Genomic DNA, 9,541 nt, shown 5'->3' with positions numbered 1-9,541 from the left:
TTTAAAAAAGTTTTTTAAAACAGTAAGAGGGAAGAGCTCGTAAATATGTTCATTGTTCTACCTTGAAACAAAGAGAAAATTCTGTTTAAAAATATTAAAAATGAAATTATTAATAATTGCTCAGAATTAATCTGCTGAAAGATAAACTAACTTTTTTTAGCAAAATAATAAGCAGTTAAACACAGCAAACACAGATTTATTCTCTAAGTCACTGCCATAGAGGATAAACTTACAAACTTTACTTCAGCTTCAACGCTGGTTGTAGTTCAAATCCAATTAATTCAGGTAAACAACATCATCTACTTTGGTTTATGGTTTTGACATCTCTATCTTCTCCTTCAGAAATAAATATTACGTAACCACAAAAACCAAGTTTTGTTTTTACTGTTAGTATTTGTCCTTGTGGGATACTGTGGTATAAGACTGTTTATCATTTTGTGTTCACCTCAATTACTGTGACTTAAGTGTTCTTCAATAAAAATGATTCGAACACCCATGGTACCATGACGGTGCATCCGTAGTTTCTCAGGAAGATGTCAGAAGGACAAGTTTCCGCTAGAAATGAAAGACCCTGCAGGGAAATAAAAGGGAACAGAATCGAGTTTTATGCTGAGCATTCTTACTTTCTCTGGTTTCTCTTCATGTTCAGAAGTGACCACACAATCTTGCCATTAGATTGACCTCTGTCAACCTCTGTTGTATGTTTAAAATCGTTAGAATTCTGATACAGAATTACTGCACAGATGCCGGGCTGTGATGAAGGTTAATAAAAAAGAAAACGTTCTCTGAAAACAGATGTTTGGATTTTGAAGCACAAATATAGCTGACACTTGGCAGATAAGACCAGATTTCACCAAGTCTAAAGGATAAGAGACAAACATTCCTGCTTTAATCTGATTTGATGTACTCACTCGTATTCAGATAAGATAAAAGCATAAAAGATCAAGGTCCTATCTTTTGAACGATTAATCAGTGGCTTTTTATTTTCTTCTACAACACCTGTGTGTCCAATAGAAGGCAAATATCTCATATAACAGGGATTTTAGGATTTACTACCAATTGCTTGTTTGAAAAATAAGGGGTTTGGTAACAGTTATGGATAGATTTGAGCTTTAATGACTTTTTTGAAAATCATTAATTAAAACCCATGAGTATATATATTCATCTCCAAAGTTTTGAAGATGACATGGCTTGTAGACAAGAATGGACAGCATTTACCAAGATGAAGTCTTGTTTCAAGCAGTCACTACGTTTCCAGGATACAAGAGAAAAGTAACTTGAAAAAGTGGATAATTACCAACTAAAATTATAACTACTAAACATCGTGCCAACGTTTTTGTCAGTCCTCTTCACATAGAACATTCTCACCACTAGTTAAGCAAAAAAACAATTAACAGTGATTATGGAATATGCAAGTGAATAGAAACAGATTCATAGAACGGTTTGGGATGGAAGGGATCATCTTCTTCCACCCCCTCTGCCATGGGCAAGGGCAGCTTCCACTAAATCTTGATATCTTATGATGCTGATACTAGAAAGTTTTCAAAATCAACACTATACTTAAAAATAAGTAAAATACATTATGACACCATCTATAATTCACACAGCCCTGTCCACGTGAAATGGGATTCGGACAGCTTACTGGGAAAACAGGTCACAGAAAGGGTATAAGCAATGATTTGCTCATGGGGTGCAGGATGAGTGGAATAAAAGTGAGTTTCTAAAGCACCCACAACGAGAGTATATTAAACTAGGTTGCAGCCAATGAGAAAGGAGTTGATTTCTCTCTTGCTCACCTTCAAGTAGCACCTTCACAGATTTATTTTTAATTTTCAACAATTGTCATGTAATACGCAAAATTATTATACAGGAAACTACATGACAAGAAATCCATAATTTGTGACGTTGATAAATAGAAAGACTATTAGCAAGCCGTCTGCGTGCTAAGTGAATGCACTTTCAGCAAAGTGCAGACATTAGAGGACACTGAACTAAGCAGAAGTAGGATCAAGCGCTACATTACCAGGGTCATCATATTACTGCTAAAAAACCTCAAGGGAATAAGGATAATGAATCATTGAGAGTAGTATATGAAAGTAACAGCAATGCCACCATTGCATCCACAGGTACATAGCACAGAACAACTACTGTAAGAGTGAACATTCTTCAAACTCCACAGATTGTAGTAGATCGATAAAGGAGAATATGACAGTATATTTTCGGCATTCTCTATACTACAATGGGGGTTTTATGGAAAGCAAACAGCAGAATTTTACGGGTGGTCAATGTAACAGTTTCTTATTGACACGATCCATAAGTTAAAAGAAAGAAAAGAAACTTAGTTCAGTTAAAAGTGTATTTGATGAGTTTATTCCAACAATTACAGCTCCCCAACCTTTATGCCGTCTGTGCATATTACACAGGAAAAATATTAATAATAAAGTGGTTGCTGGGTCAGAGGTATAATGTTCTTTAGCTGGTGGAGATCCCCTTCTAGGAAGGTCTACTGCGCAGATGCAGTGTTTGCTTTGCTTTTCCTTGGGTTGTGGTGCTGACACCTTTCTTGTGAGAGTCTATGGAAAGAAAATCAATTTATTACACTAAATAAATGACAAGCAAATCCACTGATACTGGTATGGAGCAGGTAAGAGTCAGCCACAACTCTACAGTGAATAACTGCAGTGGTTTGGAATGGAGCAGTGTCTGGATTTTCTTACAAATATCAGTTCCCAGGCTTTTCTGCCCCATATCTGCTACTATGGAGGTGATAAGTATGAAACCAGTGCCTAACCTAAAATTGTAATAATCATTCCTTGCTTGAGTTATGACCACAAACCAACTATAACCTCTCTTTGGTGTTGAGTGAACCGCTAAGCCTGGGTCAGAAGCTGCCTCTTGGCAGCACAAAGGGGGTGTAAAAGCTAGAGTATCCACCCTCACCTGTGCTCTGCTCTGCCTGGGATCACCAACCTAAAAAGCCCTCAACTAAGCTTCTAAATGAGTACTATGCCATTTCACTGATGTCGTGATCTGTTTTTTTATCCACTTTATTTAGGTACCACCTGCCAGATTTTTTTGTGTCTATCCAAGAGCAGATTACTCACAGACAAGGTTGGTCTTTTATATCACATTCCAAACATCGAAGCAAGTAATCTAAAAACCTCAGGGTTTCCGGAGTCCACAGAGGCTTTTTATCCACTTAACTTCCTATAGAAAATGCAAAGGGAAATGTATAGATAATGTTAGGTTCATTAAAAACAAAAAGTAGGGACAAAATCAGCCAAAACTGCTGATCTAAGCAAAGCAGGGGGATGCCAACAGCTCCCCTAACACTGCCCTACTTCCAACAGAGCTGCTGCCAGCATAGCCCTCAGGCAACCCCAACGATATATGTAGCTGTTTAGCTTGGCCACATCTCTGGCCAACCTGTTTGTAATTAGGCATTTTTGGTTGATATCACATTTCCATGCCGCTGGCCTTTTTAATACCTTCAGCTTTTTTTTGATACATTCCATATGATTTAATGATGCATCACCATTTTATTTTAAGAACAAAGTAGGTGTTAGAAATTAAGCATCTATGACAGGCCTCACAGTTGCGGTATTTTGTCAAGAAGCCCTCAGTTCTTATAAACAGCGATATGAAATCCAGCAAGAATTTTTGGAATGTGCAGTTCTCTCCTATGTCCTAACCTGAATTTTATATGAATTCCCATTCATATTCCTCGAAAGAAGTTTCATGAGACAGTTATAGAGAAGAAGGAGAGTTTGGTTGAGCAACCTCAGACTCATAGAATCACCAGGTTGGAAGGGACCCACTGGATCATCGAGGCAACCATTCCTAACACTCCCTAAACCATGTCCCTAAGCACTTCATCCACCCGTTCCTTAAACACCCCCAGGGAAGGTGACTCGACCCCCTCCCTGGGCAGCTGTTCCAGTGCCCAATGACTCTTACTGTGAAGAATTTTTTTCTGATATCCAACCTGAACCTCCCCTGGCGGAGCTTCAGGCCATTCCCCCTTGTCCTGTCCTCTGTCACTTGGGAGAAGAGCCCAGCTCCCTCCTCTCCACAACCTCCTTTCAGGTAGTTGTAGAGAGCAATAAGGTCTCCCCTCAGCCCCCTCTTCTCCCGGCTAAACAACCCCAGCTCTCTCAGCCGCTCCTCATGCCTTGTTCTCCAGCCCCCTCACCAGCTTCTCATGCAGACTCTGTGGTGGCACCTCGGGACAGGGACTGTGAAGGGAAGCTTGGACCAAAGCAGAGGAGTGGGACAGCTCAGCAACATGGGGAGGGCCTGCACAGCACCGACACCCTTGGTGCCCTGACAGCTGTCTCCTTCTGGCGTGAGGAGGAGGATCAACCCAAACAATAGCATCGACAGAACACTGGCTGTAAGGTGCATGGCCACTAAGCCAGCAAACATAGGCGGAGAATCAGAGAATCAGAGAATGGTTTGTGTTGGAAGAGACCTTAAAGCCCATCCAGTTCCTTCCCCCCAGCCATGGGCAGGGACCCCTCCCACTGGCTCCGGCTGCTCAAAGTCCCATCCAGCCTGGTCTGGAACCCCTCCAGGGATGGAGCAGCCACCACTGCTCTGGGCAAAGTGGACCAGGGCCCCAGGGATTTTCCTAGGACCTACTCATCTTTACCTACAATGTAGGAGATTCAGGGTGTAGGTGCACCGCTATAAAGGTGTGTTTGTCTGCAGTAACGGTTACAGTTTGGAGCTGAAGAACAACTGTCATGTCCTCATAGCCTGTACTTCGGATTTGTTCCAAATGGCCAATATTTCTCATCAGAAATCATAGCCCTCATTGTAGCAAAATGTAGAATTCTTCTAAGCAAAGAATGTAGAATTCTAAGCAAAATGTAGAATTCTATCTTAAAGCAGGTTTTATTTCTAGAGGTGTTTCCATCCCATTTGCTGCCTAGCCAGAAAAGTACCTCATAAAGCCGTATCCTTGGCTAACACTGGAGGAGAACTGATACATACCATTATGTCACACTCATCCAACATGTGTTTTGGGGCTAGATTGATAACGGAGTGCTCTCCTTTATATATATGGTTATATTTGATCTACTACTGATGAACTATTAAACAGCCAGAATAAAGTACATAATCCTCGTAATGATAACAGTCTTTGCAGAATAAAAAATATACACAGTAAAAATACACTGCTTCAAATTACTAAACCTAAATATTTATTTTCAGTAACTTGTTATTTAATTTACTGTGCACAAGGAAAATATTCTGTTAAGAGTTGTGCTCACGTATCATCAGAAGAAATAGCGAAAACATGTAATTCACACGCTAACAATGTATTTAAACTTGTAATTTGTAAACCTAGAAAAACTGAGTATGCATTTCACCAGCCCCAATTATGTATTTACATGATCCAAAGAGATTTTTTAAACTACATTAATGACACACTTTAATGGTAATTACAAATGGAATGAAATATAAACCATATATTCATATGCAAGATATTACATTAAAGTTCTAATTCAAAGAACGGCTGGCCTAAAAAAATCTAAATTAAATCTGACAAGTAATTCTTTCCTTATATAGATTTTTCCACATTAATTTTGAATTTTCATGTCTGATTTTAGAAGAAGCTTAATGAGGCATATTACTGAAATGTAGCTTTTGATGTTGCATTTCCTTCACAATGTGATTCATCAAAGAGTGCACAAATATATTTATTTTTCCTATAGCATTTTAAGAACAAGCTATTGGACTATTTCTAACTAAAATAGTGAGAATAAAATAGATAGAGAATAACAATTTTCATCATCATAATCATCATCATTGTCATTGTAGAATAATCTAGAAATAAAACAGAAACAAAAATTTTGGTTGGATTGTTTTAATATTTGTGTTTCACATATGGTGAGTGGCATAAAGGACATTTTAGATAAAATAGGTTAAAATCATAAATGTATCATCCTAGACAGCTTGGTCAAAACTATCTTGGCAAGTGTCTAGATTAATGCAAGAAATAACAGTCAGGTTAGCCAGATAAAATATTACATAAAACACATATGTAGTAGGAATTGACTTCAAATATATAATCAAGAGTTTTCTGGTTTTGCTTTTCTTTATGGTTTCATATCCAGGTACAAACTTTCAATGGATGTGATACTGATTGATATCATTATTTAATTTGATTTCCACCTTGAGCCTTGTGTGAGACAAACGCTTCTGGAAACTGCAGTCAGTTCACAAGAAAACAATTAATAAACCTTCACTTAAGATCGTCAAATTTCATCCTTGTTGAAATTTTCCCATTAAAATCTCTGTCTGGCACCAATCTAAATATTTTAATTACTTGCTCTGTTAATAGGTGCTTACAGGCTCAGAGCAGTGGACGATACACTCTGGTATGCAATGCCAGTTCTTCCCAAATTAGAAAGCAATCCTTTGATCTGCATGCAATTAAATTTATATTTAATGAAATTTTAACCAAAATCTTTCATCTCATACATTGAAGGCTTTAACTTCCTTTTTTCCTAGCTTTCCCAGCATACTCGCATTTATCTTTGTCTCATCGAAAGACCACAGTTGCTGAGTTGTGCACTATCTGACTGTGTCACCCCAGATGTCGGATATCTCCTTTCTACCTTATCAAAGTCAAAATTACAGTTCTTTCCCCGGCAATCTTCATAAATTTGTACCTTGCTACTTATGTTTTCTGCCTCTTCTAATTCCAAAACCTGATCTGCTCTCTGCTTCGGCTTCTCTCATTTATTTTTTTCCTTTGTGTAACTTCTTGGTACGCTGAGCCAGCTGCATGAAATTGGTTCATTTCTGTTCCTCTAGGTTTCTCTCCAATAGAGCCAATAGAAAAGCCATTGAAATGTAGGTGACATTTCATTCTGCTCCTCTCCTTTTATTTCTACACTACGAACATCAGGATTTATTGGATGTTGCCAAACACGTTTCAGGGGCTACTGTAAAACAGAATGATTCACTGATTTCAGCAAGCGCTTACAGCAAAATGACTTGCCATAGCATTTTCAAACGGCTGTCTCTCCTACAGGGTGAACACATGCTTGGAAAAACGTTGGAAAACCATACAAAATATTGTATATTGAATCAGCACGTGCATACACAGACACTGCATAGGTAGAATGCACTGAGGGGGCTGGAGAACAAGTCTGACGAGGAGCGGCTGAGAGAGCTGGGGGTGTTCAGCCTGGAGAAGAGGAGGCTGAGGGGAGACCTTATTGCTCTCTACAACTACCTGAAAGTAAGTTGTGGAGAGGAGGGAGCTGGGCTCTTCTCCCAAGTGACAGGGGACAGGACAAGGGGGAATGGCCTGAAGCTCCGCCAGGGGAGGTTCAGGTTGGATATCAGAAAAAAATTCTTCACAGAAAGGGTCATTGGGTACTGGAACAGCTGCCCAGGGAGGGGGTCGAGTCGCCTTCCCTGGAGGTGTTTAAGGAACGGGTGGATGAAGTGCTGAGGGACATGGTTTAGGGAGTGTTAGGAATGGTTGGACTCGATGATCCAATGGGTCCTTTCCAACCTTGTGATTCTGTGATTCTGTGCTTCTGTGAAGAGCACAGACAAGTGACTGTCCTCAAGTGACAGAGCACTAAAGAATGCTGCTGCGTGACACTATGGAATGACAGCCTCTGATTCACATATCTCTAAGCCGGGAATCAGCAGGCTGGTTAGAGCCCTTTCAGGGAGAGGCATTCCTAACCCAATAGGATTACTGGTGATGAAACGTCATTGTGATGTAGGAAGAATTGATTTGCCTCACAGTAACTGAGCTAGCTGACATTTCTTCGTAGAGATCAGCATTAATGTATGAAAATACATGGGAATACGAGGGGGAACAATTTTAAGCTGAAAGAGGGGAGATTGAGATGAGATTTTAGGAAGAAATTTGATACCGTGAGGGAGGCCCTGGCCCAGGTTGCCCAGGGAAGCTGTGGCTGCCCCATCCCTGGAGGGGTTCCAGGCCAGGTTGGATGGGGCTGGAGCCCCTGATCCAGTGGGTGGTGTCCCTGCCCAGGCGTGGAACTGGACGGGCTCTGAGGTTTCTTCCAAGCCAAAGCATTCTACGACTGTAGAAACAAAATACGAGGCAGAGAGCCTAATGTCATGTTTTAAAATCTAGCCTCTTGTTTCTTCAACAGTGTTTGATAAACACCTTGTGTTCCTGCTAAATTCGCTTTTATTAGCTAATAAATGACCATCATTATTGCCATTGCTATCCAAAGCTATGCAGAGTAAAACAGGACAGATGGGCACAACAGAGACAGTGAGGAAGATGGGGATGCAAGCCTAAGGCCATACTTCCAGAACACAGGAAAAGCTTTTGTGTGCTCAGGTACAATGACATACAATCATTTCACTGTAATAGTTACTAATATTTGCTAAACTATTACCATTTTCTCACAGCGTCTCACCCCCAATCCTCTATGAGAGTTGCAAACCAGAATTTGTCCGGCCATTCAGCTGGATGAATTTGTCAATCTACTTTTCTTGCAATATCCAGAAGCTGAATTTCTGGATTTGCTAAAGCTAGGGAGACCTTTTTTTTCACAGTGAGGGAGCAGAGCTGTGTAAAGCAGCCTGCAGCCAGCCCCAGAGCTGCGCAGGATGAGCACCGGGGCAGCTGAGCAGGGAGCTGGAAGCCACTGCTGCTCCACCTCTGGCAATGAGCAAAGCAGGTTAGACTTGCTCCTATTTCCTATTATGTACTCATGTTCAGTGAAACAGATTCCAACACCACGGAAACACATAAAACACACAGGGAGTCTTATTTTATGCTGCAAAGACCGTAATAAATGATAGAGTATTTTCAAGAACTTCAGAGGGAACTGAATGAACTTAGAGTGAAAACATCTTGACTCCTAAACCTGGTTTAGATGTGCACAATAAAAACTATGTTAAGAAGCTCATTGTTTCATAATTCAAATGCACAGTCACTGAGCTGCTAGTAGGTAGTTTATTGGTCATTAAAAAGTAGCTATTAACATGGCAGTAATAGATGTTATTAAAGTAATAAATATTCTACTTACAATGCTTATGTTTCACCGAAGTTTAACACTGTTTCAAAGATCAGACCTCTCCTTCTTCGGTCCACTGTTACAGTGTGAAAGGATTTTGGCAGAAAGTTTGTTTCTTCTCTGAGCAGAAGCTTTGTAGTTGGAGTTTGATGAAGAAAAAACATATCATGGATACTAGTTGCAAAACTGTAACTGAAAGTAAAGAGCTCTCACTTTTTTCCCCTTGAGAAGTTGTTCTGTTGTCCAATTTTGCGACTCTGAATACAAAAACAAAAAAGAAGAGCGCACATATTATTCAGTTGTACATTGAGTGAAATTTTGCCTTCCCAAACCTATCAAGGACCACAGGGCAACTATGAGCATAGCTATATGTTTCCAAGTAAGAGCACAAGCCCTTGCCATCCTTTCACGTTTAAGTAAGTATGTTTATATACTAATGAAGCAATTGAAGTGTCCAGGGTGTGTGAGACCTGGATGCATCTCCTTATCAGGGGACTGGATGACACGTGTTTTGC

At 40.0% G+C, this 9,541-nt stretch overlaps 1 long non-coding RNA gene across 4 annotated transcripts in view; it reads right to left on the bottom strand.

Annotated features, from left to right (window-relative positions):
- Positions 1-2,298: 2,298 nt before the first annotated feature.
- Positions 2,299-9,541, bottom strand: part of LOC128853522 (uncharacterized) — a 30,975-nt gene continuing 23,732 nt past the window's right edge. For 3 of the 4 annotated variants that reach the window (XR_008452105.1, XR_008452103.1, XR_008452106.1), the window contains 3 exons: positions 9,039-9,283; positions 3,105-3,207; positions 2,299-2,573 (listed from right to left, as the gene is read on the bottom strand). This is a non-coding gene — a long non-coding RNA (uncharacterized LOC128853522). Of the gene's footprint in view, positions 2,574-3,104; positions 3,208-7,343; positions 8,079-9,038; positions 9,284-9,541 lie in introns of those variants that run through there. The other variant, XR_008452104.1, reaches the window with a different exon arrangement.

This window comes from Cuculus canorus, chromosome 13 (assembly GCF_017976375.1).
Source record: "Cuculus canorus isolate bCucCan1 chromosome 13, bCucCan1.pri, whole genome shotgun sequence".
NCBI classification, from domain to species: Eukaryota; Metazoa; Chordata; class Aves; order Cuculiformes; family Cuculidae; genus Cuculus; species Cuculus canorus.
The sequence above is the reverse complement of the archived record's forward strand: the minus strand, read 5'-3'. Positions and strand labels throughout refer to the sequence as shown.